Source organism: Diuraphis noxia, unplaced genomic scaffold (genome assembly GCF_037042655.1).
Source record: "Diuraphis noxia isolate RWA-SAM2 unplaced genomic scaffold, SU_Dnox_SAM2 contig0002, whole genome shotgun sequence".
NCBI lineage: Eukaryota > Metazoa > Arthropoda > Insecta > Hemiptera > Aphididae > Diuraphis > Diuraphis noxia.
Genome location: NW_028301712.1, coordinates 75016951 through 75032624, shown reverse-complemented (window position 1 = coordinate 75032624; position 15674 = coordinate 75016951). Strand labels below are relative to the sequence as shown.

At 26.3% G+C, this 15674-nt stretch overlaps 1 protein-coding gene and 1 long non-coding RNA gene across 3 annotated transcripts in view; one reads left to right on the top strand and one right to left on the bottom strand.

The window, feature by feature from the left end:
• LOC149058916 (uncharacterized) overlaps positions 1–3589 on the bottom strand; it is a 31409-nt gene extending 27820 nt beyond the window's left edge. Inside the window, exon 1 of the mRNA XM_089219608.1 lies at positions 3458–3589. The gene's annotated coding sequence lies outside the window, so the exon portion shown is untranslated. The remainder of the gene's footprint in view (positions 1–3457) is intronic.
• Positions 3590–3750: 161 nt separating this feature from the next.
• On the top strand, positions 3751–15260 carry LOC149058915 (uncharacterized). Of its 2 annotated transcripts, XR_016190414.1 has the most exons (5): positions 3751–3886; positions 10138–10251; positions 10317–10478; positions 10561–10665; positions 13894–15260. It is a non-coding gene; the product is annotated as an uncharacterized LOC149058915 (long non-coding RNA). The 2 variants fall into 2 exon arrangements; XR_016190413.1 differs by having other exon boundaries at positions 10317–10665.
• The last annotated feature ends 414 nt before the right edge of the window (positions 15261–15674 follow it).

Below are 15674 nucleotides of genomic sequence, written 5' to 3'. Positions count from 1 at the left end.
TAATGACGTGAGCATTATGTGGGTACCGAGTTCTATATTATGTCTGACGAATTTTGGTATGCAAGTCATTTGTAGTGAACTTTTGTATCTCACGTATGTAACCGGCATGGCGGTGAGGTTACGGGAATCAAACATAAATATCTTTCCACATAATATATAAATTATATGCGTATTTAACTTACGACAATTTTCAAAAGGTATTATTAAAATTTAGGAATGTTACAAGATATTATTAAATACAATAATGTGATATTAGATTTTTATCAATATTATGATTTAAAAATAATAGTTACAATTTTTTTTTATAAATTATTTATTGATAATTCATCTAAATTCTAACTGGCATATTATAAAAATGTACCAATAACGAAGGATAGATATTTTAATGATATTTTTCCAGCGAAAAATAATTAATTATTATGTAAGCATAATAAGGGTTTCTCTTGAAATATTTTTATTTATATTTGTATAAAACTGTATAATTATTTGCGAAAAAATATTATTAATCAATAATCACATTGTCTTTAGAAATACACATATTAGAATAATGAAATGTAATTTGCATTTTATAGATCTCACAAAGAGTTGAAATCAATGGTTAAGAGTTAAGAGGACGCCCCATGGCCATTTGTTTTCTCCGTATTACAAAAGTACAACAGGAAAAATTTTACATTCTCAATAATACGTTTTACCTTGTAATTTCTAAAGTTATAGTGAATTTACCTCTTATGAAATTTAAAGGTAAGAATATTATCTGGAGCATCTCGAAGGATTTTATTGATATTGTTATTTTTAAGTAAGTAATAACTATTTTTAAACTATTTTGTTTTGTACATTTTAAAACGTTCATAACTTGTTTAAAAATAATAATATCAATAAAATTCTTTTATATGCCTTAGATAATATTTTTACCTTAAAATTTTATAAGAGATAAAATTAATACAATTTTAAAAGTTGTACAGTAAAATGTATTATTGTGAATGTAAAATATGTCATGTTATACGTTGGGTATAATGGAGATAATATATGCCCATGTGGTGTCCTCTTAATATTTAAAATTACTATTAATAATTTAATGAAAGTATTGCAATTTTGGTATTACAACATAAAGTCTCTCTGACATAACTTTTGTCTATTAGTACCTTAATCGAAAAAAAATTAAACTTGCTGCTTAAATCATTTAACAATTACAGTTTTAAAGTTAGATTTAATTTTTAAAGTAACTTAAAAATTAATAACTCATTGAAATAACACACCAAAGTGGTAGTATGGGTTTCTACAATCAAATATGTACAAATGTAGTGGGCAAAAAATATATTTACGTAATTAATAGTTTGCATGAAGTGGTTTATTAGTAAATTTATACACAGGAACACCACCCCAAAACCATCCAACTTTGGGAGACTATATCTCGTCAACGGATTAACGAAAAATGAAAATTTAAACGTGAAAATGTATTAAAAAAATAGCCTTATTAATTTATGATATTTTTAATATAGGTTGCCATTTAAAAATCAAAAGTTGATAGTGGTTTACCTAATAAATATAAGGGTGAAAAATATTAAAAATGTATATAGTTTTAGAACAGCATGTATCTAAAATTTAAAAAAAAAAAATTGAAAAAAGTAAATAATTTTTAGAAATAATGTGTGTTTTATGCCTCACTCTGTATAATTATCCATACAATGAATAATTTTGCCATTCTGTGATGTTGCTAAACAAAGATCATGGAAGTGACGTATTCCATTATGTTATAAAATCCTATACACTACACCCTTTTTTTAAAGCATTATAATGTTTTGTGATACTTATTAGCGATTGATGACTTGAATTGGTCGTCATACCTACCAAATAATATTATATTGATAATATGCTTACGATTTTGGTTACAAATATCGAAATTCGTTTCACTTAAATAAACCCATAAATTATTTGCAATATTGCATTGATTTAAATAATACAATTATAATAAATACAATACTATAATAAGTACATACTTATTTCGTTTAAAATGTTTGCATCATTGTGAATATAAATAATTTAATACACACTCAAATTTTTTATTGTTTACTTTTTATTAAATAGATATTTGTAAATGATATTAAGACAAAAAAAAAAAAATAAATACTATTTGAACGAATCTTTTTCGTATTCAAATATTGAATAAACTTATTTAGAAGAATACCAATTGGTGGGTGTTTAGCACCACAAAGTACACTGTCATTTGGTTTAAATTCATATAGAAAAGTATGCTTATTATTTATTTATTGTAAATACATAGCGGAACAAGTCTTTTGTATACATTTTAAGTCAGTAAGTCACAATATAATATTAAAAAAAATACAATATTGTGCCTGGAATAGATACAAATTCAATTGTATGGCTAAATAATAGTTATATACACTATTGTAAATTGTAATAGATACTAAAAACATTGACAAGATCATAGGCACACACACCAATGCAGGCATAAACAAAAAGAAAATAGGAACAATTTTAAATACCAAACTAAATGAATATAATTTTTTTATCGCAAGTTTTTCATTTAATCCTCAAAACCCATTCACATACAATATGATTCGTCCACCATGAGCATTCTGATTTTATTCTTTAGACTTAAAATGTATTAATTTCTAATTTTTAGGGTTAAACAATATGCTTAGAGAGAATATAAAAAAATAAATACACTTGTTATGTCATATATCAATTTCAAATGAGAATTGAAAATGCTGTAAATTGTTATGATCGTTAAGGAGATCATAGATCATAAATTCAGAATTATTTTGATATACCAAGATCACCGTTATTTATATCTCAAATGTCAAAAGAATAGTTTTTGATTTATAAAACTATGAATAGTGAACTAAGAATAGTCCATTAGGTTTGGAAGATATGAGCTATGGTTGTATATAAACTGTAAAATAAAAATATCATATTTTAGTCTAGTATTTATTAAACTCAGAAAATATTTTGTTAATTTTAAAAACCATAACTTTATATTATCATAATATGGCCCACATATCTTCTAAACCTATGCTTTTTGGTGCGTTAAGTTTAATAAGATGGAAACTGCTCTAAAATGGCATGAAAAGTAATTTAATACAATCATACAAAAATCAAACAAATAAATAGTAATCTTTTAACCAATCAACATGATTTAGTAGCCCATAATGACTGATTCATTACATTTTTTTGAACCGTTAAATAAATTGATTTTTATGCGACTTAACGTCGTAACTATTTAAAAATATATTCCTAACATAAAAATTCAAAAAAATAGAATAAATGCACAATTTTAGGATAGGTACAATGGGGAGAGCACGTTTAGTGATTTATTCTATATACACTTATTACTTCGAAAGTATGATACGTAGATAAATACATTATACGCGAAAAACAATATAATATTGTATCAAACACGAAATAGTTAACCTATTTATTAGTTTTAACAACTTACCGGATGTAAGACGTCGGTGGTTGCGGTGGCTGCGTGTAGGCGTATTGTATCACAAAGATGTAATATAATAATATAGTAATTATCTATTGGTCGTGTGTCTTCGACTGTCGTCGACCGACCGACTAAATCGCGCCGTCCAGTCACATTGAGCCAACGAGGTGATATTATTGTTAATTTATTATTATATTAACGCTGCTCAGCCAGAAAAGAAACCCCGCTTGAACGTCAGTTGCACCACCACCGAGTATTACCCTCTCAACTGTCCATCACCCATGTCACCTCCGCTCGTGACCACCCTCTCCCGAAAGGAGTTCGGTAATGCTGTCCAAGGACGATGCTACTGCCAAACACGTTGGCTATCGCAGACAAACCCTATTAAGACGCTTTCCATAAACGCGTATTAATTAGCCGTCGAATTATTAGACTTAGGTAGGTATATAGGTAACAATAAATTTATTAGTATTACATGCTTCATTAGTTATAGATACTTCTAAAAAAATACATTTTCACGATGATTTTAATTAACAGTGACGTATTCGCAATAGATTTATTTTTTTTTTTTATTATTATTATTTTGAAAATAAATTTAATAAATATTTTAAAACTATTTTTTTGAAAATATGTTGCAATCTACTTACATTTGATAATGTTGTTTATAATATATTTTAATACTACGAGTATGTATTATATAGTATTTATTTTGTATTATGTAGCGGAATTTCATTAAATTAAGTTCTTTCATTCGTATTATTTATGGCATTGTAACAAGTGGAATAATAGAAGCAGAGCAACTACGTCACAATAATAATAGTCTTATTCCACTCATTTTATTAGTTCTCCAATATGTATTTTAGAACTTGTAAGTAGTTGTAACAATTATGCAATAACTAAAAATAAGTATTTTACAATTACATAAAAAAATATGAAAATAACGGTGTGAGTATTTAAAAAGGTAAAAAACACATTACGATAACAAAGTAAAATTGGATTATTATTTACATTTAAAAAAAAAAATCTGGAATGATAATAATAACATAGTCATTCATGAACATTGCAAAGTTCAAATTGTATAAAAATAAGAAAAAGAAAATAGAAATCATGCAAAATAACTTATTACTGATGATGTCTTACATCAAAATAAATCTAAATGGTACCAATAATATTATGACTTATATTTGACGATATTTGAAAAATACATTTTTAACTGCGTTTTTGTGTTACGTATTGAAACATTATAATCTTATTATTAAAATTTTCATAATTTCATTCTTTTCTCAATAACAATATTGTCCATGTAGTAGCCTTAAAAGCTACTACCTAAAGTGGCTTAATTTTAATTTTTTTTTGCATTTGGAAGTTTTTTGACATTTTTTTACCTCATAAATTTATAACCTACTAAGACTATTATATAGAATGCGTATAGCTAGCGTACCTTGTTTTTTAACTACTCCTAACTATATCCCCCTCTCTCTCTCTAAAAAATCATATTTTTTCGCAACTGCATTAGTTTGCGTCAGATTGGTGTTAACGGAATACATACGAATATTAGAAGTTATACTAAAATATATTTGTGGCTTTGCACATTTGGCATACTGTACTTATTTGCTTATTGGATTCCAAAATGAATAAGAAAAAAATAAAATATATATTATATTATACATAGTGTGTATTTGAAATTTCTGAATAATTTATTAAAGTCGGTTAAAAAGAGGAAAGTACTGTATAGGTATGTTTGGAATATAAAATCAATATGCACAGGACCTTAACAGTGGGCGTGTTACGTGTTATTTGAATAATCAACATTTTTGGAACTCTTTAGTATATATATCATACTACTCACGTTTTATTACTCAAATCGCGTTATTTTAAATTATCTTATGTCGACGAACAATGATATTTATTGTCTAACGGATGTTATTGCGAATTTAAAAGTTGAATTATCCATTTTATCATGTTGCGATGTAATAAATATTCGTTGAAAAGGTACCTATACGATTATTATGGCGCGTCTCTAAAAACGATTGGTCGAATAAAATCACCACGTAAATAGCAGAAATAGTGGTGGAGCCAGAATTACTGCAGTTTTAGTAGCAGTAGGTAATAGTAGTATGACGTCGATGTTGCACGAGGGTATATTATATTTATTATATTGTCTGGATTAAAAGAATATATGTTGGCGTTAAATTGATTGACTGACTGATGCCATATAAAATCTGTAATTATTGTAGTTAAAAAAAAAAAAAAAAAAACAATAACGTCCAATAAATATAATGTCGAAAAAAACGTGTCTATTTTTATCTAAATTAGGCTGCATCGTCGAGTTAAGAAGTTAAAGATTACTAATTTAGTGACTAAAAAAGTGACTAAATTAGGTACATAACGAGTTTTTTTTTTTGTTTAAAACAACTTCAAACTGAACGAATTACATTAATTCCTTCAATTTTATTCTTTTCAGTCAGTTACTTTTATATTCACATTCGTTTCATTTTTTTTCTAATAAAAATCCTTTAGTTCCAAATTATATATTTATTTTTACAAATTATTGCTAAAAATAAAATAATAATCAAAAATATCATTTATCATGTCGAATGTATTATAAATACAAAATTAACCTTAAAAGTATGTTGAATGCACTATTTATGAATTTCAACAGCAAAATATGTAATTAAAAATTTGTATGCCTACATCCATTTTTATGGATAGTGTCAAACATAATTTCAAACATTTAAAAAATAACACAACCAAATAACCCAGATCAACGTTTAAAAATTTCTCTAAAATGATAATTTATGAATGTACATAATATAAAAATAAAACATATATTTTGGTTTTTATGTAGGTATAATATACTTTTTCAAACTTCCTTATTTTGCTTTGGTATGAATGGTTAAAATTAAAAACTTTCACCGATTTAGTTGAGTCTAAGTTAAATTCCTTTTTATATTTAACTTGACTTAACTAGTTAAAAAAAAGTTAACTTGGGGAAGTCGATTATTATCACTACTTACAGTTAATATTACTTACATTTACATGTAAAGATTTACCTATAAGCTTAATCATTGATAAGATAATATTGCGAGAGAGATCCTCGGTAATAAGGGGATCGCCGGTTAAATTCAAAGCCATTAGGTTAATTTGATTCACGCGATTACGAAAATACTAATATCCACTAGTGAGACTGTCGTTGCAGGGTTTGAACGAAATCCTAAAAAAATAAATGGTATTGAAACGGAATGGTTAGTAGAAGGTAGGTAGTACCTTCGTTAAAAAATAAAGCACACCCATGAGTATCCAATTATAAAATACAGAAAAGTGTCAGTATGAATGAACGATTAATGGTGCTGATACTAAACTATAAATTCACGTTCCATTGTAAAAGACTGCCCGTTACATAATATCGAATTTTCGATTTATTTACAGAAATTGCAAAATTCTGCATATTTTGAGGGGAGGGGAGTAATGTACTCTGTAGTAGCGCAATTATGAGTTTTCTAATATTTCTCTACTAATTTTTTTGCCGTTAAGTAGCCAACTCGTGGTTTTTCATATTTGTATATACATATATTATTATACTTGATCTAATGTTTTGACTATCTCTCGCTTTGCGCTTATCGATCGCGATACAAGTACCGTGGTCACGATGTTGGCTTATCTATATATAATAGGCTTTCTTATATATTATTTTTTTTTTTTTTTTTACTAAAAACCTTCAAAAAAACTGCTTTCTTTGCGTGACGGAAATTTTCCGGAATTATTGCATGGTGTGGACTATCCATATTTATTTCCGTCACGTACGTGTGTAGAATTAAAAAAAAAAAAGGAGTTTTGGAACTCTCTCCGATCATATTGTACAACTTCATATTATTATATATATATATATCTCGCACCGTGTTCCATTCAAATTGATCCGACCCGGACGCGCGTTACAAAGTCAATTTGTCAACAACTCGATGGCGGGTGGAAATAATTTGACAACCTCCCCACGTAGGTATGAACAAATACACTCGTATACGTAAAACTGCTGCAGGTACAAGCACACACACACATACCACGAATTCATTGCCCCAGGTGACGGTGTGTCATTCAATATAATATATAATTCAGAAACGATTCTGCGATGGAGCACGTGCCTCGACGAATTTCCTGACCTTTATGCTCCCATCTATAATAAAACGATCAGCGTTTGGAAAAAAAATACACAGTCGTTTTCGTAGGACATATTATTTTAATTGCGCGATAATGTAATAACTGTATATTTGGCGTGATTACACAAATATAAATATTAAATATTATGAAATTTGCAACGAATCGTTTCATTGATTCGTAAAAATGTACAAAAAATATACATAAACTCTGATTAATTATATGTAATAGATGGATCCCTCGCGGTGATACCAGATTTTAGATGTAAACATGGCTGTGCCAAGCTTGTAAACCATGTTCAATTTCCCACAATTCCACGGTATACACTATTGCAATATAATACCTAATATCATTGAACAGTTGTAACACAGGTCACAGATTAAATAAAATCAGATAGTGCACTTAGAATAGAACAATAAATTTCCAAATAATATTACCTGTTAAGCTACTGCGCGATGCAATAGGTCCAAAAGGAAGTAACGAAAATATTGTGAATACAATTTACAAAAATATTATATGAGTACTGATAAAAATACAATTTTTAACACGTTATCATGAATTATGTTTGATAACATAAAGCGTACAACCATCGAGATAAAGAATAAACTGGAGAGATTACTTTCTATTAGGCACGGCTACACTGAAAAAACAAGCCGTATGAATAGTTTATAACACCCCCCTCCCCCAATAAGGCTAAGAAATGTATTACACCCATTAAAATCTACATATAAATTCGTTGTTTTAATCTTTTATTATTATTATTATAATTATTTAAACTGAATACAAAATATTTTTTATATTGTAAATTAGTATTAATGTTTAAAATATATATATAATAGTAAAAAATCAAATAATCGAATAAAAAGGTACTAACCAAATTATGAAATGAAAAATAAAATTCAATGTTTAGATAATCATATTATTAAATAAAATTACTTTTGTAAGTTTTTGTCATATAGAAGAATGGTTTTAAAAACATTCTGGACATCAAACTGGTGTTCATAATGTCGCACTCTAATATTAATACATTTTTCACGAATTAAAGTGAACAATGAATACTCATGACTAGAAGAACCAAAATCTAAATTAGTTAGTGAATGAGTGTTTGCAAAAAAAATAGAAATGTATAGTACTTTTATTTAAAATACTTTTACTAGTACTTTCAATAATCAAAAATTTGATATTTTTTTCTTTAATAACTATAAGTAAATTGTTGATGTTGTATTATGAATGAAACTGCTTTATATGTAATTATTAATTTACCTCTACTAACAGAAGTTGTAAAAGTTAAATTGTTTCTGTATTCGTGGTTTAATCGATTTTCTACAAGAAAATTAATACGATTTTGATGTACAACTTTTTTAATTATACTTCTTACAATATATCCACCGATATAATCTAAAATGTCTTTGACATAATAACTTAAACTACGTATCATTACCAAGATGGATCAAATATTGTTCAAGTCCATGATCTTCAGAAATTTCTTCTGTATTGCTAAAATTATTACGTTTTTATAATGGGAAATCTATAATATCACTTCCAGTTGAATATAAGTTGGAATAATTTCCACTTTCAACAGTAATAGTTTTAGTAAATAATAATTAAATGATAAAAAAATATTAAAAGTGAATAATATATTATACTAATAATTGATGGATTGCCGAGTATTAGATAGGCACTAGGTAAAATAATTATTTAATTATTTTAAAACCATATAATATCATATTTTGTTTACTATGGTCTACGGATCATCTTATGTGTAAAATAATGATTTGCCCTTACGGAATGAGGGTAACTTTTATCATGGTGGCTCGAATTTTAAATAATACTTAACATTTTATTTTTTATATATATTTAACTATAATTATTTTTTTATATATATTTGACCAAAAATGTGTAAAATTTTTTTAAATAATATCTAATTTAATACTTTAATTTTAATTGTTATATATTTAACTATTGTAATTTGACTCTTTTTTCTGTGGCTCATTTTGCCCATGGCTTTTTTTACTGTGGATTATTTTTCCCGTGGCTTTTTCCCCTGGATTTTTTTTCTGACTACTAAAAATATACCACAAGTATTAAAGTTCTCATCATCATATTTTTATAGTTAAAAATGAAAAGAATAACATTTTAATAATTCAGGAATTTGAATAGTAAAAAAAAAAACAAATATTATTTATTTTATTTTTCATACAAATAAATGTATAGGTCATACTTCCTTGCTCATATTGTGTAGCATATATTATGCTATATTGTAATAAATACTAAAGTTTGGTAGGTATTTTAAATATAAATATTATGTGTCAAGAGTGGAATATACTTTTAACATTTAGTAGGTATTTTATTTTATTTATTGAGAATAAGGCTTCAACAACTAGGTCATTAGTTTACTGTTGCAGACACAATTTTAGTAGGTAATATATTTCCTAATAATTTTAGTATATTTTTAATAATTTAATATTTTTATTAATCTATAATAATTGTAATTTATTACATTAAATAAATCTAATAACATGTATACTATATTATAGGTAAAGATATAGACATGGATCCGAACATTTTTTACATCGAAAATCCATTCGTCGGTATTACAATATGATATATCTTATTATAACTGTACATGTACTCATGTACATGAAATTATGGTATCTATAATTATATAGGTATGTGCACATGATTATGTTATTATTGTTATTATATTATTGAATAGTATCGTACATGGAAAATGCCGCTGTCGAAATAATCCCGAGAAATGGCTTCCGGTCTTATCCAATTTGCAGCGCTGCAGAATTGCATTACACACGAAGTCGTTCGATAGATTTAGCTTGGTCGAATGACGGTCAATAGGTGCCAATATATGTATATTATAATGGTATAAAATTACTGTTGTGTTTTAAGTATGTTGTGTACAGCAATAATGATATTAATAATAATAGTATACTAATACACTGTAGATGTGCACTTTTAAGCGTTCCGACGACATGCGATCCGACAAAAGAATACAACAATGATTCGTGGGTGCTGATGCAGTTTTCCTCGGTTTGGCTTAATTTCCATAGGTAAAGTGCAACAAAATATTAATATTATTATCATTTTATTATATAATATTATTTTACAATAATAGCTACATAGCTTTTGTGTTGGAAAATCGCATTCATTAAAACTACTATTGGTAAATTTTTAACTCTTAACAGATCTTCAGGAGCATAATATTATTATAGACAATATATTGTTATCATGATGAGAACGTTGTTTCCTTGAAATTAAATAACGTATGTGTAAACTATAAATAATCGATTTCTGTTTTATATAATATGTGTTATATGGTTCTGGTAGTGTAATTTTTTTTTTTTTTAATTTTGAACTTTTTTAATGAAATCTATAACTACCTACACTTTATTGAGTTTTGAAAAAAATCAAAAATACGTACTCTACTACAATTATAAAAAGTGTGACCATATTATACTGCAACGATAAAATTTTTAATTTATACAGAAATATAAAACGATAAAATGCTAAAACAAAAATGTATTAAATATGTAATAAAATAATATTAATAATGACTTTCTAGACATTTAGACGACAAAGTAAGTTTAAAATAGTACTAAAAACACTGAAACATAAAACTTGGTAAAATAATAATAAAAAATATTACTCCAAATATTATTTAAAAGTGTAAAACTAGTAGTTATTGCGCCTTCATTACCTGAAACATGTTTACAACTCACTTGAGTGTATCTAGGACACAGCATAATATATTATGCAAATGCCACAAGTCATGGCTCACAGGCCTGGTGATTATAATGTTGTTATTCTTATATTACCAATCATTGTTGACAGTACGTGTTATATTTCTTTTGAAGCCTTAAAGTTCCCGATTCGCAACTTTGTTTTTACACATCAATGCGTTTACATATTTCCGAACTCGTTGTTCAAAATCAACACTTTTGTGACTTTCATACATAGGTACGCTTATTCGTTTGTAAAACCTCTCGACGACTAACTTTTTTTCTGAAATATAAACGAAACGCGCGGCATCATAATTTACATAAAGTTCGATGGTAACATATTATCGTAAAATACAAAACCATAAACGATAGATTTTCTGCGATCTTCGGTAGAACAAACTACGAGCGACAAGAGGGCATTATTGTCCAAGTTTCTCATACGTCGTCCTCGTAAATGTTACAAGGCCATACGAGTCTTTATTGTTAATAATAATGATAAGAGAAACCGATGGCAATAGTTAAATAGACCCTGGGGTTGTACCTACTCGAGTATAATATAAAATATTATAGAGGTGATTCAGTACAATTTTACGAAGTGAAAGTTGATTTTTTTTTAAACTAAAGCTTACATTTAACTTGGGTACAAATTAACATAACTACCCTTCCCCTATATCGATGTTTTAAATTCCAGTAATCAAACATAATATTAATAGAGTAGAAAAAACACAGTGCACTTTTTATCGCAGAATATTAAAAAAAAAAAAAAAACAATATATTTGTACTTCACAAACATGCGAGATGATCGGACCAAGGATAAACAAATCATGTTGATTCTAAAATTAAGATGCAATTATAATTATTTTAAAATTGTTAAATGCTAACCGTTCCCATGTACCTATACGAATTATAAATTAAAAATAATCGTCAACGTAGAGTTTTTTTTGGAAGGCTTATTTTAAGAATTATTTGAGCGGTGTAATCTCCAATGAGGCCCTCCCCAATTTCCTACTATATACGTGTATATTAGCCGGTTTGCATATTAAATTAAGATTGCAAGTGCTACGTAGGTATACATCATATAACATATATAGTTAGCATAATATAATATATACAATAATAATTTTGTATTCACGTAATTGTTGCTATTTGTCGATGCTATGTTAGTATTAGCGGTGGATGACAAAGACGACATACATGTATGTGGATTTTTTTTTGAAAATTATTCAAATTTATTTGTATTTACATTCGAAATATTATGTACATAAATAAAATACGTGTATTTGCGGTATTATTTAAATGACCGGTAAATACTGTTCAGGAAAAAAATGTCATTAAAATCTGAAGCAACATAAAATATTTTATAGTTAACATTTTTTCATCATTATAATTAAAAAAAAAATTCATTGAATTTATTAAAATAATATTTCTCGTTGCGATGTAAAATAAATTCCGGGTCATTAAATCGGATTCCCGAGGAATACAAAGCGAGCGCCGACATAAAATCGTTACGAAAAATTCATATTTGTTAGTCACAGTGATAGTTGCGTATTTGAATAATATATCGTCCAACATGTAGGTGCATTGTTATTATATAATACTACGTATTTAATGTTTTTTTGTTGTTTCATTACTATAATTATTATTATACTTGTACATTTTCAAAGTTTTGAACATGTCATCTATATATACACATTATTCTAACATTTAAAACTATATTAGCAAAGATATTATAATATTAATACTAAATCATATTATTATGGTGGTAAAAATAATATCATTTAAACATTATTTCTATCAAATTTGTTATAATATTTTACCCTAGAGTAATTAATTTTAAAAAGCAAAATAAAATTTTCTAAAAAAATTAAAACAAGTTTCGTTTATAGCTTATACCTAGTATTTTACTTCTAAATAACTTTGAAATTTTTTCTTTTGTTAATCTAAAGATAAAAATAATACAGCTATCAGAAAATGGTCATATGAATATAATAAAGTATTGAACAAATTGAACTAATTTTGTTTTAAATTTAAGGGTAAGTTTTATTAAAATCACCGCTATAATCGACAAAAAATTAAATTAAAATTTTTGTTTGTGAATAAACAGTAACCTAACCAATAATTACGAATTAAGATAGAATGAATAATTAACGAGTTATAAACATTTTATCGCTAAACTGTCACAGTTCTTATCACCAAGGTCTTATCATAATTTTCTGGGAAATCCTAAGTACCGTTTCTATATTGAATTTATGTTTTAATAGTGCCATGAAAACAATTTAATGTAATAATGCAATAATTACGATAAAATCTAGGTAAATTAAAATTTTCAGGTAAATAACCACATGGAGTGATAGTTGCGTGTCTCAAATTTTTACACAATATTATAAATATAAATATTGTTTGCTGTTTCTGAGATTAAAAACAATGGTCACTGAAACTAAATATTAATTATAGCACAGTTTTGATTATTATTGTAAAACATTGGCCTTGTCTAACCTAAACCTCATGATGTGTGTCGTTTATAAATATTTTTTATCTAACTTTATTTTGTTTTTTCAGTATAAAATCATTCGAAATTTAGAGAAGAATATTGATAGATTTGTGACCACAAATACATCACCGGGATAGCAAAATTACTGATCGATACTATTTTCATAGTGAAGCACATGATCCTTTCATATTTTAATTTGATTAACTATTACTAAATAACTTCCATTGTCATGTAATATAGAAAATAACATAACATATCAATGTAACACTATTAGAATTTCAGATCTTTTCTTACAGCCAATGATTATATTATATAATTATCTTAATCACGTTTACTGATATTGAGATGAGAGTTGAATATTTTATTGGTAAGATAATTAATATTTGCAAACATTTTTCGAGGCCAATATTACTGAATTAGCAAATTGCAGTTAGTTTTTATAATATGCTTATAGGTTTGTATGAATTATATCAATAATTATGCTCGGTTGCCCCGTATACTAACTTGTTAGTAACAAGTAAAAAAGTTCTAGGTGTATGTTATTCTCCATAGTAGATCACTGCTACAGTTATAGCAGCTGTCATGCCCAAATAAGTTTAATCTCCTATCTGAAAAAATCATACCAATAACTGATAAGAGGAGCACTTCATTTCGGATTAATTTTAGAGATTTAATTTGAATTCGTATTAATTATATTTGATTTTTCTTTTTATTCAAACATTTTTTTATTGTTTTATTTCTGGTTACAAAAAAATAACATTTTACTAAATAAAAATTCATATAAATTGTGATTCTTAAAAAAATAACATTTGGTCATCTCCTATTATAAGTAGGTAATTGTTTCAGTCTTTAATTTAGTGATATACAATCTAGACAGACGTATAATCAAATGGCTACTCCCAACAACTCTCAAGAAAAGGAAAAAAACCATATTATTTATGTTGAGGTATAGGTATCCCTCATTTTTCCTACCCTTAACAATGAAGAACGATTGGAAAAGTGTTGTTTTAAAAATAGTTGGTCTCGTAAATATTCTGTGCACAAGTAAATATTTAATGTCATATAAAGCATATAGGTACTTGTTTGCACTGATATTGATATTGCAAGTGGATGGACGTCTATTAAGTCATATAAAAATATTGCAAGTATATTACATATTATATATTATTGTATAGCTATACATTACAACAAATTTATCAACTATTAAAAATAGATATAGGCTATATTTAATGCTTCTTTATTATTTATTTTATTATGATTTATGAATAACTACACATAAATCGATACACATAACATAATCCACCCAACAACCCAATAAATACGTTACTGGTTAAAATGAATTTTATTACAAATCCTATTCGTTTTGTATTTATACTAGTTTAACAAATTTAAAGTGCTCAGTAATTTGTGAGAATTCTTATCATTTATTATTAGTCACTGGACACAAATAAAACAAATGAAACAAATTTGTTTTATTTTATACAAATTTGGTCAACTATATTACGTAACATTATTAAAATTCATAATTCCTATTTACATTTCGACTAAAAGTATGACTGAATTGTATTCTATTTTGTATATATTAAACATAACTTAGTCATAATTAAAGGTTATTATCGATGTAATAAAACATATTTGTATTTGTATTTTTTTTTTTTTTATTGGTTTTTAAACTCAGATTTTATAGTCATTAGTTATAATTATAAGTATGTTATTTACAAGTATACAAAAATAGAGGATAAAATATTAAGAGCAAAACAATAAGGTATTTTTTTATTTTTTTTATATAGGTGATAATTTTATGTTTTAAATTTATTTTTAAATTATTTTGTATATATTTGATAATTTT